The sequence below is a fragment of the Ostrinia nubilalis genome, chromosome 30, assembly GCF_963855985.1.
Source record: "Ostrinia nubilalis chromosome 30, ilOstNubi1.1, whole genome shotgun sequence".
Taxonomy (NCBI): Eukaryota; Metazoa; Arthropoda; class Insecta; order Lepidoptera; family Crambidae; genus Ostrinia; species Ostrinia nubilalis.
In genome coordinates, this window is record NC_087117.1 from 6,273,466 (window position 1) to 6,290,460 (window position 16,995).

Consider the following 16,995-nt stretch of genomic DNA (forward strand, 5'->3'; position numbering starts at 1 on the left):
TAAACCATGAAGTCTTAATCTCAAAACCACTAACTCATATTTATTTACAAACACACAATTCCTATATTTTATAACACTCAGTAACCCATATAGCTTGGGTATATTTAGCTGGGCTATTTATAAAACGTTTTGCGTTACGCGCTAGGACTGCTTGTTTTATCTTTAACTTTATTTTGGGGGAACAGTGGTGCGATTGTGTAAGGCAATCGTATTCATTTGACAGTTCATAACGTACGTTATGATGTGTCAAACGGCTAATTCTAATTGTGTACGGAGTTCATAAAACGATAACGATTTGATCGTTAATTTATACGATGAGTGAATGATGAATATGATTTTGACAGCAAATTCGAATTGTCTAAGGTTTATGAGCTCATTGCTAATGTCAAATGATTGCGGTGACTCGTAACTCATGACAATCGTATAAATTCTCATGGAGGTGTAATTCTATCAATTCTATCCTCGTCCTCGTACACAAATTCTTTATTATTTTCTTTTTGTCGGCCGTTTGGTGTAGTGGTTCGAAACGGACTACTATTCCGTAGGTAGCGAGTTCGATTCCCGCATAGTACAAACATTTGTGTGCATGAAAATATTTGTTTGTATTGAACTGGGTGTTTTCTATGTATAATAAATACTTGTGTATTTACAAAAAAAAAGTATTTAAGTATCTTTATATCCGTTGTCTAGTACCCATAGTACAAGCTTCGCTTAGTTTGGGACTAGAAGCGCAGTGTAAATTGTCTAAGGATATTTATTTATTTGAAAGATAAAGTGTGGTAAGCGATGAGTGCTTTAGTGAGACACAAGAGTTCTTTTTAATCAACAACTACTAAAGGCTAAGTTACACATGTTAGATAAGTAGGTATAACTAAATTATTAACTTAATATTATGCGATTAAATTGCATGTAAACAGTACTTAAAACACAAGCACATCCTAAATTTTAACTTGCAATTTACTACTAAATTATGTGTTTACACGCTATTAATTACTTAAAATTAAGTTAATAATTTGGTTAGGTACCTACTTATCTCCTTAACACATGTAAATCAGCCGTAACCCACAATAGTCCCGTAGCAGTGGTAGGGTAAAGTTAATTTGGGACGTGTAAAAGTGCCCCCTGTTGGCCTATTTACAGAAATAAATGACTTATGAAATAAATAAAACTGTTTAAATATACACATCTTTTTATTAAAATTCTTTAGACATTTATAAGTACATACCTACTTCGGAGGAACAAACGAACCTACTTCTTATGTGGTCAGCCTTCATCTCTTTACAAACTAAGTTTTTATTTAAAATATAATTTTAATATAATCACAGCATTCGAACAATTAACAATATAATATATTAAAATAACCATGAAAAAATCAACAGCCTCCCTACTCATTTGTACTTATCGTTTTTACAAACAAATAATTATGCAATAAAATATATTGTTTTAAACTCTCATGCACTTGGAAGAGTTCCAACACTGGTAGATGGTGGGACAGGTGCAGGCGCTGCTGTAGAACAAGATGAGAGCTGCAATGACAAACAAAAAAACATGTTAGCTGCTAGCTAGGTTGTGGCTGAAAAATTGTGGCTGACAATAGTGTCTGAGTTTCTTGCGCTGCTTCTTCTCAGCACTGGACCATTTATTGTCCTGAAGCAGTGGTAGGGTTAATACTGGGACGTGTAAAAGTGCTTTTTTAAAGCCTACTTACAGAAATAAATGAGTTATACTGAGTTTTTTACTGTGATAAATCTTAGTCTCTGTTTTTTTTTATGCATAACGAGGCAGGTATTTGACCACAATCCCACCTAATTTTAAGTGAGATGCAGTCTAGGAAGGTACATATCTGCGCTGTAATTGCCTATTCACTCTCGCCTTGAAAAGGCCCGGATTATAGTCTTTGGGAAAGACAGCAGCAGGCAACAAATTCCAGTCCCTAGCTGTTCGCATTTTAAACGAGTCTTGATTATATGTTGTGTTAGTATGTTGAACAGTTTGTTCAAGTTAATGTCAATAAAAAATAGGCCTTACCGTTTTCCAAGCTTGTGCCTCCTAAGTCGTCCCACCCCCATGCTGTTTAGTATCCGGGCCGTGTTGCGCCAGAGCTCATCGAGGCGCTAACTGGCCAAGGCACCCTCATCACACGACCACGCGCTGTTACTGCATTATTTAGCAGGGTCTCCACCTGGCGTGGGAAATTATTCTTGCCTTTGGCACTGAAAACAAAAATTTATTTTTTGATTGTAGTATCCATTAGGTAACAGGAATAATACGACTGTTATTGAAGCTTGGGTTGTTATAATTTTTGATAGAATGCCTTAATTTAGTGTATTAATCTATACTTACTTGTGTTTACAAACAAATTTTACAAATTCAAACTTCTTAAAAGTTTCTCAAGTTTTTTGACACTTGACAGATAACACTTGTCATTCACAGAACATAGATTAAAATACCACTTCTCAAAACACTTAATAATGTATAACTTATTTAATATGACATTAAGTTCGCTTTATGTTAAAATTTTGGCATTAAAGTATAAATAAATAAAAATAAATAAACATTTTACGTCGTTTTACGTAGTCCATTAACGCCACCTATTGTAGAGTAGTAGTCAACTTAGCCTGCCATCTGGGAACGGGTAGTGGAAACTCGAATTTCATTCGTTTTATGCGTTTGGTTATTGATTTGCAGAGGTAAATTTTTAGTTCAAATTCAATGTTTTTATGAATAAAAGTATGTTATTAAGGTGCAATCATAAAATTTTAATAAAAAAGCTGCATTTAAACAAGAATTTGATTTATTATTTGTTAAAAAAAAATGAGTTTTAGCGTATGTTTTTCAATAATAAAACGCAAATCCATGAAACGTTTTTATACGACCGGTCACTTTTCGGTCTTCATGGAATGGACAAAATTACACAATTCGAATTTAGTTATACGATCGATGATCAATTGTATTCATTGTCCATCCATGAACAACTTTACACAATCGCACCTCAGGTAGGTTATGAAAGGGTTCAGTCAGTTATTCATCAATCAGTTCAGTCAAGGGATGGCCACTATTGGACATAAGCCTCCCCCAATGATTTCCTGGCCGGTTGGTAGCGGTCTGTGTCCAGCGCCTTCCTGCTACCTTTATGATGTTGACTCGTCATCCACCTTGTGGGTGGACGTCCCACTGCGTTTTCCGATGTCCTGTCACTCCATTTCTGAACCTTGCTGGAGGATGATTGATTGAGAATGTTTCAAAATGTTCTGCAAGAAAGAAGAAGAAGCTCGTTCCCACGGCAATGCAAAGATCCGGCAAAACTGGACTGTCGTGTGAACACACGCTCATCATAATGAGGATCAGTACTGTTGTAGAAAATGCAATAAAACTAGTATCTACGTAAATCTTTAAGACATAAGAAAGATATATCTTTTTGAATTATCCAAATCGGACCATTACTTACGAAGATATTAAGTAATAAACATAGGCCGTTTTTGCCGCTAAAAGTCAACGTACGCAGGGCCGCGTGACGTCATTATATCCGAATCGAGCGCAGCCGGCGTACTATTGGGATGGAAAATATTTTTTTCCAGCTAAACTATCAGTTTTAGAAAAAAACTTATAATAACATTTATTCATCAAAATAAAGTAACCCATCGACCAGTAATTTTTAAAAATAAAAATTGTGAAAAATAAGTATCCCTATGTCCAAAGACCACATTTTCATAGGATTCGATGGAATGCGGAGACGCGGTTGGGGTGAGTGTAACTTTATGATTGTTTGTATTGAACATAATAATACATAATATGAATGCTAATAACCAGTTTCTGGCCTAGGGGGGGGGCTGGGGGGGGGGATAAGTAATACCCAGCTTTTAGCCTGGGGGAGGGGCAAGCCTTACCCAGCTTCTGGCCTTGGTGGGAGGGGGGGGGGGGGGGGAGGCAAGTCATACCCAGTTTCTGGCCCGTGGGGGGGGGTTAAGTCATACCCAGCTTCTGGCCGAGGGGGAGTCATACCTAGCTTATGCTTATGGACTGGGGGGAGGGGCTAGCCTTACCCAGCTTTTGGCCTGAGGGGAGGGGGGGATCAAGTCATAACCAGTTTCTGGTTCTGGCCTGGGGGGGGGGGGGGTAAGTAATGCCCAAGTTGTGGCCGGGGGGGAAGTCATGCCCAGTTTATGACCTGGGGAGAGGAGGGGGGCGGGGGAGTCATACCCAGCTTCTAGGCTAAGATTAAATAATTTCCAGGAGGGACCAGCTGGCCCGCCCATGGGAACGGCGAATAGATAGGTAGGTACGTAGGTTAAACTCAGAAAAACTAAATAACAGGTAGGTATTGCGTGTACATCGAAATGATCTTCATAGCAATGTCTTGTAGCCTAGGCAGAGTGTATCTGCCTCAGCTATACCTTATTGTTAGAAGTAAATAAATTAATACTTATACATTTTTATATTTTACTTGGAAGAAGATATGACTCTAACAACACTTATGAACACTTTATTTGAATATATCGCCAAATATACCACCGCGGAGACCCCAATCGCGTCTCTGCGTTCCATTGAATCGTATGAGCGTATGGATTTTTTGCGATATTTTTCACAATTTCTATTTTTAAAAATTACTTATCGATAGCTTACTTTATTCTGATGAATAAATGTCATTACAAGTTTTTCTCTAAAACTGATAGTTTGGCTAGAAAAAAATATTTTCTATCCACGCAGTACGCCGGGAACGTTCGGATCGGATATAGTGACGTCATCGTCCCCGCGCCGGGCGGTCAGTGAACTTTTTTAGTAATTTGGCCATAACTTCGTCAATTTTTGTCGTAGAACAAAAATTTTTGGACTGTGTATTAAGGATTTCTTAGCCCTATAAATCTGCATTCACAGCTAAAAATCGAAATGATCCTCAAGATGCTGTCAAGTCAACAGTACTATTGATATCAAAAGTTGTCGAAGTATTGTATTATCGATAGTTATGCAACACTACTTGACTGTGCTTGCTCTGTGGGCGTAGTGTGAGTTTACATCAATTCATTAAAAATTAGGGATGTCTCCGTAGGAACAAGTCCTTAGGCACCTAACCTACCTACTTTTTCATGCAAAAACTACTGAACGGATTTTGATGAAACTACAGTATATTATATTCTTTCTTTCTTCTTTACAATGTTTAGACATCAGAATAACACATTTATAATTTATTTATAACAATATTGAGTTTATAGCCCAAATTACAACGATTAAATTAAAATGTGAAGTATAAGGTCTTTCTGACAAATTGAACGTCACGCGGGCGAAGACGCGGACAAAGGCTAGTTATTATTACTAAATCTTTAGAAATAATAGTCCGTAGATAAACCACGATTTCAGATAAGTTACTGATAAATTTATCAATTTCCCTCTGTATTTCATTTTCAAGGTCGTGCAATTCGCATTTCTTAATCGAAAAAATAACGGATTGTTGAAATTAAGTCCATCATAAAAAGAAAAATATTTTTGTATGTTTGTCGCGAATTAACTCAAAAACTACTGGACCAATTTTGAAAATTCTTACATCAGTAGAAAGCTACATTATTCTTGAGTAACATAGGCTTAAAATATTTTTATATGTTTGTCACGAATTAACTCAAAAACTACTGGACCGATTTTGAAAATTCTTTCACCATTTTAATGCTGCATTATCTCAGAGTAACATAGGCTATAGCAGACCGTAATTCACGAGAGGAGAAGCGGGCAGAAGCTAGTCTTTATTTTAAAGGAGTAAAGTTTGTTTGCAAGTATCTCTGGAACTAGTGGCCCGATTTTGAAAATTATTTCACCAGTAGAAAGAAACACCAGTTTAGTTAGGCCCAGAACAGACTGTGAAACGCAACTGCAACTTTCTGATGATTCTGATGAATGAAACTGAAACTGAAAGTTTCAAACTGGTCGCGTCATGTGTGGTCTCAGTCTCTCAACGGACGCTATGGCAGAAACTTAGATGCAACTCAAAAGTAACTAGCAGTTGCAGTTTCGTTGCAGTTGCGTTTCACCGTCTGTTCTGGGCCTTACGTGTTGTAACACAGAAATAATTTTTCATGGTAGGTACAGTCAGCGTCGGCTACTTTGGGTGTCACGAACTATTTGACGCTGACTGTACATTTTCGTGTATCAATGTCATTTTTCTATTCGTCATTCATCATCATCATCATCTCAGCCATAGGACGTCCACTGCTGAACATAGGCCTCCCCCAATGCTTTCCACGTTGATCGATTGGTAGCGGCCTGCGTCCAGCGCTTCCCTGCTAAGTACCTTTACGATGTCGTCGGTCCATCTTGTAGGTGGACGTCCCACGCTGCGTTTTCCGGTATGCGGCCTCCACTCCAGAACCTTGCTGCCCCATCGGCCGTCAGTTCTGTGTACTATGTGCCCTGCCCATTGTCACTTCAGCTTGCTAATCCGTCGGGCTATTCGTCATTGCTGTCAATCAATTATGGATTTTATCTCGGTTTTGTAAAGTTCATTATAACTTTATAAATCGTCGACACAACACACCTGCTCTACGAACAGAGCATTGTGTTCGTTAATTTTCAAGAATCTAATTTGCATTGAGGTAGAGTGACCATTGTTTTAAGGAAATATGGACAGTCCTGACAAAAATCTGTCAAGTGCGGGTAAAGCTGATAATATTATTTTGTCGTCACTATGCATTAAAGTACTCATTTGCTAAACTTCATAAAATCAAGACAAAAGTGTTTACCAAGAGCCACATTAAAAAATTAATGTTTAACCATTTTACTTAGACTAAAAAGGTAGCCCTTATTAAAGGCCTATTACCTATTAATACATTATGGCAAGTGCTGAGGACAAAAGCTGGGTCAAACTACCATTTAGTATTGGCTTTGGAAAAATGGATTTTTATATCTTCGGAACGCCAATAATAAAGTCCAAAGTCAAAATTTCTTTACGTAAAGACCACTAGCTTTCAGCCCGCGGCTTCGCCTGCGTGCAAAAGGGCTGTTTAAATTATTCGATTTCTTTCAAATAAAAAAAAAGAATTGGTAAAATTGGTCCAGGCGTTGTTGAGTTATGTTACCAACACATTTTGCGATTCATTTTTATATTATACATTTAAATAGTAGGTACTTACAAATCTTCGAAATTTTGCTCTTAAGGAGAATGTTATAATATTAAATTAAGGAGAATTTTGCCCTTCGCAGACTAAAGGCTTTAAGTCGGCCGATAGTTAGATCGGCTTCTAAATTGTATGAGGAATCGGCCGATACCAAATCCGTGTAATGTACGCACTCCCGGACATGTTCATATCTATCAACAGCCCGACCAAACTATTGGTCGACAATAAATCTATAATCTGCGGGTTATCTATTCTAACCTGCCATTTCCAGATGCGTGGTGACCCTACAGATTTAAATATTTCGGTCCGAGCAGAGGCATTTTCACTAAAAACGACTGCGCAAGGTCAAAAGTCGAGACGTGTCATTGACAAGCCTGCTATAAATACATACATACAATACCGGCGAACTTCGTACCGCCTATCATCAGAAATAATGCAGTATTCTAATGGAGAAAGAATCTTTCAAATCGGTCCAGTAAGTTTCGGAGCCTATTAAATACAAACAAACAATCAAATCTTTCCTCTTTATAATATTAGAAAGTTTTCGTGAACCTTAGCCTAGGCGCAAACCACCGAATTTTAGTTGGCCGATAGTTGTTGTGCCTGATTCTAATTTGTATGAAGAATCGGCCGATACCAAATCGGCGTAATGTGCGCTCTTTCATACATCTCCATTATTCTCCATACTGATTAACAGCCCGACTCAACTATCGGCCAACTAAAAGTTGGTGGTCTACGCCTAGGCCTTCAAAACCCATCTGGCCAGGGTTAGTGTAGTCCTCTAGGCTTGTATTGCCATACAAAATCTATGGGAGTCTTGTTTTGACAGTTTTAAAAAATACGTCAATTGATTGGTTGTTGTGTTGGTGGTGTCAAATACCCTATTCTAATCGTTTTTGGGAGATTTACAATGTCAATGAAGGAATGACATAATCATTACAGATAGTGTCTGGAGCCCTTAAGACAGATTGAATCGAGTTTGAGCGTTTTGTAATAGGCCCTTAACTTACACGTGTCTTCGATTGAAGTCTAGCTTTGGAATATTTAGGTCACCCGCACTGAAACTAGGTTGAAAACAAAGAACATAATATTGGTATTTCGTACCGAGAATTTTGTCGATTAATTTTTTTATCGCGTGAAAATCTTTTGAATAATTTTTCCCTTTCTAGCAGGAAGGCGCTGGATGAAAGCCGCTACCAATCAGGAAATCATTGGGGGAGGCCTATGTTCAGCAGTGGACGTCCTGTGGCTGGAATGATGATGACGATGATGATTGCAACATTTTTTTTATGTTCCGCTCATAGTTGTAGCATTATAGAGCCCTATCACACGGCAATCCAGTAATGTAGCTGGGAAGCAGGACCCCGTAAAACTGGACTGTCTTGGTAACATCCTGTCCGGTTTTTTGCCGGACACTGCAAAAGCAGGATATCTCCGAGGAAACAAGCTCTAAGATTGTATTCGTATAAGCCTAGGCGCAGACCATCGACTTTTAGTTGGCCGATAGTTAACCCGATTCTAATTTGTATGAAGAATCGGTCGATACCAAATCGGTGTAATGTGCGCACTTTCATACTTCTCCATACTGATCAACAGCCCGACCCACTATCGGCCAACTAAAAATCAGTGGTCTGCGTCTTCTTAGGTACAGACAGTGATGCCCGTTTTCACCATCAATCCCTAATTTTTAAGTAACCCCTATGGTGATATAACAGGAATTTTGTTTTCATAGGGGTCACTTAAAAATTAGGAATCGATGCTGAAAACGGCCGTAAGATGCATACTTGACTTTCATATTAGAACAGCCAAATCTCACTGTTGTGGTGTGTTGCGTAGATCCATACATTTTTGAACAGAGCGTTCACCCTTTGGGGTGTGGCACAGATATGGATAGATGCAGCATGTGTCAAAAATTGTATGAAGCCGAGCGTGCCACTTTTTAAACGTCATTAGTGTCATTTTAGCGAATTTTAGTGATTGCCGCAACGTAAAAGTAATCGTATCATCGTACTGCATTTGCAAAGTCATCGAATGATATCGTGTGACTCGATTCGAAAATTAATTAATTCCGATAAAACTGATAATTTGTTAAATACAAAACCAAAAACATCTTTATTTACCTTTTTAAAATAAATTAATTCTTACAAATCGTTAAATCTCGTTATTTTTTTTACCCTACCAGCGTTTCAAGACATAAATTTGTCAAGTGCATGAATACATGCATCAGTGTGTGTCTTATTGTTATGAGTAGGGGTTGCAAGTCCCGGTACTAAGGAGTGTTACTGAATTCCCGGTACCAGGTCTAAGCCAGTACCGGGAAAACCGGGAAATTCGGGAATTTTCGGTACCCACGTGAATGGTTATTATTTATTAAAACAAAATACCTAATTTGTACGTAATTTTAATAAAAATGTAAATAGGTTAACAAAAATACTAAACTTTTTCTGTTCAGTTCAATTGGTTTGTTACCTTAATAATAAATCAGTCCAAACAGTTACACAACACGACAAAACTAGTTATAAATGCCTATTAAAAATCATAACCGCCATATTCATAAAAAGCAACAATCGTTTAATCAACCTATTTTAGTTAAAATATGTTTTCTCACTTTCTATCAATGTCAAATACTGGCAGCGACAAGAGTTAGAGTAGGCGCACACCGTTGATTTTTAGTTGGCCGATAGTTGTTGTGCCCGATTTTAATTTGTATGAAGAATCGGCCAAATCGATTCGGCGTAGTGTGCGCACTCCCATACATGCCCATACTGATCAACTGCCCGACTAAACTATCGGCCGACGAAAAATCAACGGTGTGCGCCTACTCTTAGAGACAAAACATAAATTAACTAAATTAGGTTTATAAAAAAACACGCTGTTGAAAGAAATAATAAGTAGTATCTAAGTACAATCAGATAAAACAATCAGTCTTAAAAGGATAGTAATAAATTAGGAAAATTATTAATATTTTTTCATTTGTTGATAGTGTGTACGTAAAAAGATGATGGCATCTAGTCAAACAATTGTTATTAAAAATAAATTATTGAAGTCCCGAAAGTACCGAAAGTCCCGGGAATTGCTTGGTCAGTACCGGAACTAGATAAAGGATTAGATTATCGGGAATTCCCGGGAAAAATGAGTACCGGGATTTCCCGGGAGCAAACCCTAGTTATGAGTAAGTACGGTTCCTTGGGATCGGTATGAGTGCACCACATACAGGGACCATGGTTTTAACTCTTAAGAGTACATCGCAGGATATGTATTAAAAACAATGCTACTTTATACTTCTTCTACTGCTACTTTATTCTAATTAATTATTTGTTACTTGTGCTGTTAATTATAATTCTCAATCCGTAAATAATTTCTTCTTTCTACCGTGTTTGTACTACTGTCCTCGTAAAATCATCGTAACCGATTGTTGTAATCGGATTACATGAACATCACTCGACCATGTATGTCCATTTGGACATATCGGAATGGCACGCTTTGACGATCAACTTGCTGTATCTACTCTAATCCATATCTGTGGGGTGTGGCGTGCCGAGAAAAACAATGAACGTGAGCAAAAACTGACAAATGAAATGGTAATTAAATCAAAGTATTAATTAATTGCGATATTGATTAATTAGGCAAAGTTAAAGTAAAATGAGGAAAATTATTGGACATAAATCCATTATTTTTAATAAAGTTGTTAGGGATATATTAAGTCCGCTACAGAGCAATAAACACAGTGGTTGGTAGTAACATAATAAATATATTGGTATCAAAGCACACGTAGAATATTTACAACATGGACCTATAAAAAAAGTCGGACGGATTCTCATCAACAAAATACTGTGACATTAGGATACACCAGCTTGCCTGTACGTACAGGCCGGCACGCACACATTCACACCCTGATACACCACTTCGAGTGCAAACTTCACACAGTTGACACATTTAAGCAGCGAAAAAACAACACGAATACGACATGTCTTGTGTGACGAAATTGTGTAAAAACCGTTCTGTTCGAACAAACAAAAATTAAGGAATCACATTTCACAGGCAAAATAATAATCCAATCACTTATTTCCCGACATTAAAATATTGAAATTAATTGAAATCAAACGTCATTCACTCGAAAAAATAATACGTCAAAGACTAGTGTTCTCAGTTATTTACGTGGGAAAATTACCCGAAATATGGGAAATTAATAATAATTTTAGGACTTTTTAGTTATTTATTACGCATACTATGGAAATAAAATAATTTATCATAATAATTGTGTTTTAATGGGATATATTTTCATAGGCAAATTTGATCCTTCCCAAAAATGTGGAACTGCAAAATTTAAATTTTCTTACATTGATTGCAAGTCAGTGTCAGGTTGTATGTTAAAAAAAATCTATCAGAGATAATAATAATATATTGATGATGCATAAGATTATGATTATAATGTACACAAGATTCGTAATTTGTAACTGCGTGAATCATTTTTGATCAACATTATGTACATACCCTGACACACTGACTTGCAAACAATGTAAGAAAATTTGAACATTGAAAATTTCGCGCCTACCTCAACGCATTCACCTTTCATCCTTTTAAAATGGCACGGAATAATTCTGTCTACATTTCCAAGTAACATCTGCCGATCTATGTTTTTCTTAAAATAAATGGGTAAAATGTTTTGGCTAACATGGCATCCCTAAATTCACTCACACAATAGACAAACGCCAAAATTTTGCGTCACAGTTTTGTTGTAGCGCGAGTTCCGTCCGCCTTTTTTTATAGGTCCATGATTTACAATAGAGAGTTCGGCACAGCCATTACACAGCTAAAGACAACATCACATTTGAATATAAATGACAGTTCTATCATAGCGGTTCCAGCTAGCCAGCTCTACGTTATACAGCATGAAGGTGCTCATCAACAAAAGTTATTGAATAAATTATTTTTCACTGGAAACTCACTGGATACCAATGAAAAATAGCGGTTGAAAAATCTATATCTTTAAATGTACCATGCTTTATAAAACAAAACATACAGGAAAATCTACGCTTTTTTATTTTACATTATATTAAATATAAAAAGCTTGCCTTTATTTTTTATTTTTATACTTTAGTCTTTATTTCATAAAGTTAGGTTATGTTTATGTACCAAAAGTTATGTGCTTTTAAGGATATATTTAAGATTTTTTCTTTGCGGTCCAGTGTAGCATGAAGCCATACTAAAAAAACATTTGTATTTTTTCCATTGGTTTGGCTGGCATGTCTTTGTATGTATTTTGTTTGAATGATAATAATGGAATCTACAGCCAATCAAAAACAATTAGGTAAATAGAAAGTGAATTGCATGAAAATAAACGTCACTTAATTGGCAGCCATTTTGAGAAAAACGAAACTCAATGGTGACAGTTTTATTTTTAGGTACTTACATTACCTATAGATGACCCACGCTGAACTGTCCCACCAAACTCAATGACAGGGGGGCGCTACCATCGTTCAACTATATGGTTTCCAACATGGCAAAAATGGGAACCAGCGATTCGGTATTGACGGTGGCGCCCCACTGTCAATGTCATCGATAGGACAGTTCAGTATTTTGGAACTATACATTGTATGATTGTCCAAAATCTATACAGATAAAATAATTGTAACTCTTGTGTGGGTGTGTGTTCTATTCTGTGTATTGTAAGTTCAAACTGCTGAGCCAATTTTGATGAATTCTGGTATAGGCTAGTCTTTAGAAGGATATTGGAATAAAGTAACAAGTTCTAACATTTTACATTAAAAAAAATGTTTTACGATTAAGTACTTATTTTAATATTTTTCCACATTTGAGGTCAAGTATTGTACATCCTGGTTTTCATGGTCGTTTTATGCTTTGGGGAGTTTTACACTCGTATTCACAAACGATACTTGCTTAAGTAAAGCATCAAATCGAACGCTCAGCGTTGAATAGCGCTCTGTGATTGGTTCATGTGTCACCCTGTTCGTCCACGCGCACTGTGAGAACCCATAGTAATGTTTGTGAATACGGGCGTTGATTATTTAAATTTTTAGACCCTTTTTTATTTTAACTTAAAAAAATTATGGACCTAAAAGAGACGATCCCCAATTTATCATAAAGTTTATTTAATACGGAACCCACTCGATGCCCGACGGCTCGCGCGTTTAGAAACGCAAGCGGAAGTTTTGGCTCAGAGACAGGTACGGAAAGTGCGGTGTCCACACGCCATATGGGGGCAGGACACAAAGGACTACAATAAGCGAGTTTCCTAAAAACATTTTTTTAGTCCGTCAATTTTAGTATAAAAAAATATTGGACACGTATATTATTTTTAATTGTCAATCAAACAAATAATTACAAAGTTATAGTGCGTTGAAGTTCCGCGCGACGTCACAAAGTGCTGCACTTTTACGCACTCACTGACGTCACGGGCCTTTTCTTTAGAACTTTGACACGCTTTATCTCCTTACATTTTCATTAGATTTAAAAAGTTAAAAATACGTGTCCAGTAGTTTTTGATAAGCTAACTGACGGACTAATTAAAACTCTTGCTTTTTTACCCAGGAAACATCCCTATTTGACAGTCAACTTACACTGCTAGTCAATTGGCGTACTTTTTAAAACTGTCAAAACGAGACTCCCATGAATTTTGTATAGGCCTGTGACGTCACTATTATTCTGACGTACTTTTTAAAACTGTCAAAACGAGACTCTCCCATAGATTTTGTATGGCAATACTGGTAGTAGTGACGTTACTATTTTGTCAACTCAATTGAACTTCTTTTTTCAGTTACAATGCAGCAAAAAATCTTAATTTACAGCTAATTTAAAATTAATTAAAATTTTAGGACCAGAATGAAGTATCTGTTTAAAAAAGTTGTGCTTTAGATTTATTGAGAACCTCCTATTGTTAAAGTCGGTTAAAATGCAAAAAGTTCCAGTTTTTAGAATCAAATCTAATTTTACAAAAATGAAATTTTTGCTGTACCTAAACCTTTGAAAAAAATGGGTTAATATAAAAATTTCACAGCAATTTATTTTCACAGTTAATTCAGTTAATTGAATACTAAAATAAGTTATGACATTTTTTTTTATATACTGTATATTTCGACGAACATTTTGTGTATTTAGATTGGCTGCATTGCATGATTTATTAAGTGAATTAATTAATATTACGTAATACATAGATTTTACGAAGTTTTGCTTAGTTAGGTGTTACCCAATTTGTATGATGATAGCTAAAAATAATTAATTTAATCATTCCTCAACCTCATACCTATTTCAACTTACCAAAATAAATCGACTTATCATTTAACTTGATAAAATTATTAAAACAGTTTTCCTTAATGATGGTCACAGTTAGAAGGCGTGTGTTGCCGTCCCGCTCGCTCGGTACCGTCTCGCTCGCACTGCTTGTATCAATTTTATACTTATTGATTCTGAGGTCGTTCGCGTACGGTCGGCATACAAATTGGAATTAATTTAAAATGTTTTAATTTTGTTTAGTCAATTGACATACTTTTTTGAGCTGCAATAAGGGATGTGACGTCATCAGGTAGTGACCTCAAAGAATTGACAATTTTATTTGATACTAAAATCTAATTTTACAGTTAGCTAGAAATAAAGTTATTTTTAAGAGAGTGTCTTAGATTATTTGAGAATTTAAGAAACCGGTGGAAAATTCGAATTTGTTGTTTTTAAACTATTTATTCAAAATCAAATTTTAGACAAGACAAAACTTCTCTGAAAAACACTTCATTTTAGTCCTGAAACCCGAGTAATTTTTTATCTGTGTGTATAATATTTCAATTTTTGGCAAGTAACCGTCTAATTGAATTCCTATATTTCCTTTGTAATGACGGGTAGTATAAGTAAATAGTGCACTTCAATTTACTATAGCAGAATCGAAGATTTTAAATTACTAACCATCTATGGCGTTAGTTTCATTCAGCCGAAAGACGTCCACTGCTGGACAAAGGCTTTCCCCAAGGTTTTTCACAAAGATCAGTCCTGCGCTGCCCGCATCCAGGCACCTCCCTTATTTATTATGTATGTTAGCGTTATGTAAACATTATTTTGTGACGTGTATAAATGCCCTATACAGGGTGTTAGGTAAATGGGTATATGAGCCGACACTAGCCCATGTATGACCATGTTAACATGGGCTAGTGTCGGCTCATATACCCATTTACCTAACACCCTGTATACTATTAAAGAATGTTTTGTTCATTCGCACGTTAGACGGCTCTGTTATTTTTTCCCGCCTTTTTTGCTGACGCTACGTTTCAAAATGGCCACATCCGGCGTGATTGTTGCCGGGTGCACACTTCATTAGTTGACTGGGATTACTTAATGTTACTAACATACGCCCGTATTCACAAACATTACTATGAGGTCTCACAGTGCGCGTAGACGCACAGGGTGACACACGAACCAATCACAGAGCTCTATTCAACGCTGCGTGTTCGATTTGCTGCTTCACAATTCACATAGGCAAGCATCGTTTGTGAATACGGATGTTATGTTAACTTATTTGTAGTTTTCCTTATCTGTCTAGAGGCGTGTGGTGCCTCGTATAGGACTTACCTGGCAAATGGGTTTACTCCCAGCATACTTCAGACTTTTAGTAGTCTTCCAGGGACTTGGCCCACTATTGACTTCGTCTACGGGCCAAGACGGCGGTTTGAATTTTTAAATTTTTTTTCTCCAGCGACTGGGCCCACTCTTAAGATCCTAGAGTAGATTTTGGTTGATTTGGTGTTTATTTTATTTTAAAAAACATTGAAGGTGGGCCTAGTTACTGAAAGAAAAAAAAATGGAAGACTTGGCCCGTGGACCAAGCTAAAAGTGGGCCAAGTGACTGGAAGACTCAATTTTTTCACTCATTCCCGCCTTTTTTGCTGACGCTACGTTTCAAAATGGCCACCTCCGGCGTGATTGTTGCCGGGTGCACACTTCATTAGTTCACTGGGATTACTTACGTTACTGACGTCGGTTAACTTATTTGTAGTTTTGCTTATCTGTCTAAAGTCGACTCGAACTCTATAGAATTCAGCAGAAATGTAAACAAATATGGATATGGCCAACTGCCATTAACGTATTTTTAGTCTATGCACTAGTGATGAGACAAAAAACATCTCGTTACTTACGTACCCCCGGGGGTCGTATAAAATGCATAAAAAAAGCGAACGGTCGGGGGGTTGCAAAATATTTTTTCATACTTATAGGTCGTGTCATGAAAAAGTTTGAAAAACACTGCTATAGATGATAAAAATTCATTAGTTTTATTTGTATTCTTGTTTGAAGATGCAAAAAAACATCATATTATGGGCTACCTAACTGGCAAATGGGTTGAGGACTTCCCGCAGATTACAGACTTAATCGACTCTTCCAGCGACTTGGCCCACTGTTAACTTGGTCCACGGGCCAAGTCGATGGGTTAAATTTTTAATTTTTTTTCTTCCGGCAATCAATAATATTTTTGCTTTAGAAATCGCCAAATTCTTAATAAAATGTTATTTTTTTGATTTAATTTAATTAATAAACCTAATTATAAAAAAGTTTGTTTTGTTGACCATTACCATGACCATAATGTGCCCTACCAGACCAGCTATACTTCCAAAACTATGTGAGGTATAACACCACCGCAATCTATAAGTCTACCGCTTTAAACTACTATGAGGTCTCACAGTGCCCGTGGACGCACAGGGTGACACACGAACCAATCTTACGCCCGTATTCACAAACGATGCTTGCTTAACTGAAGCAGCAAATCGAACGCACAGCGTTGAATAGAGCTCTGCGATTGGTTCGTGTGTCACCCTGTGCGTCCAAATGCACTGTGAGACCTCATAGTATGTTTGTGAATACGGGCAACAGAGCTCTATTCAACGCTGTGCGTTTTCGA

The 16,995-nt window shown here is 36.9% G+C and overlaps 1 protein-coding gene and 1 long non-coding RNA gene across 2 annotated transcripts in view; one reads left to right on the top strand and one right to left on the bottom strand.

Annotated features, from left to right (window-relative positions):
• Nucleotides 1–16,995, top strand: part of LOC135085950 (AT-rich interactive domain-containing protein 5B-like) — a 108,661-nt gene that overhangs the window by 22,155 nt on the left and 69,511 nt on the right. The gene's annotated exons all lie outside the window — the stretch shown is intronic.
• On the bottom strand, nt 1,268–2,502 carry LOC135086016 (uncharacterized). The gene is made up of 3 exons (XR_010260262.1): nt 2,344–2,502; nt 2,029–2,213; nt 1,268–1,526 (listed from the first exon to the last, which is right to left on the bottom strand). It is a non-coding gene; the product is annotated as an uncharacterized LOC135086016 (long non-coding RNA).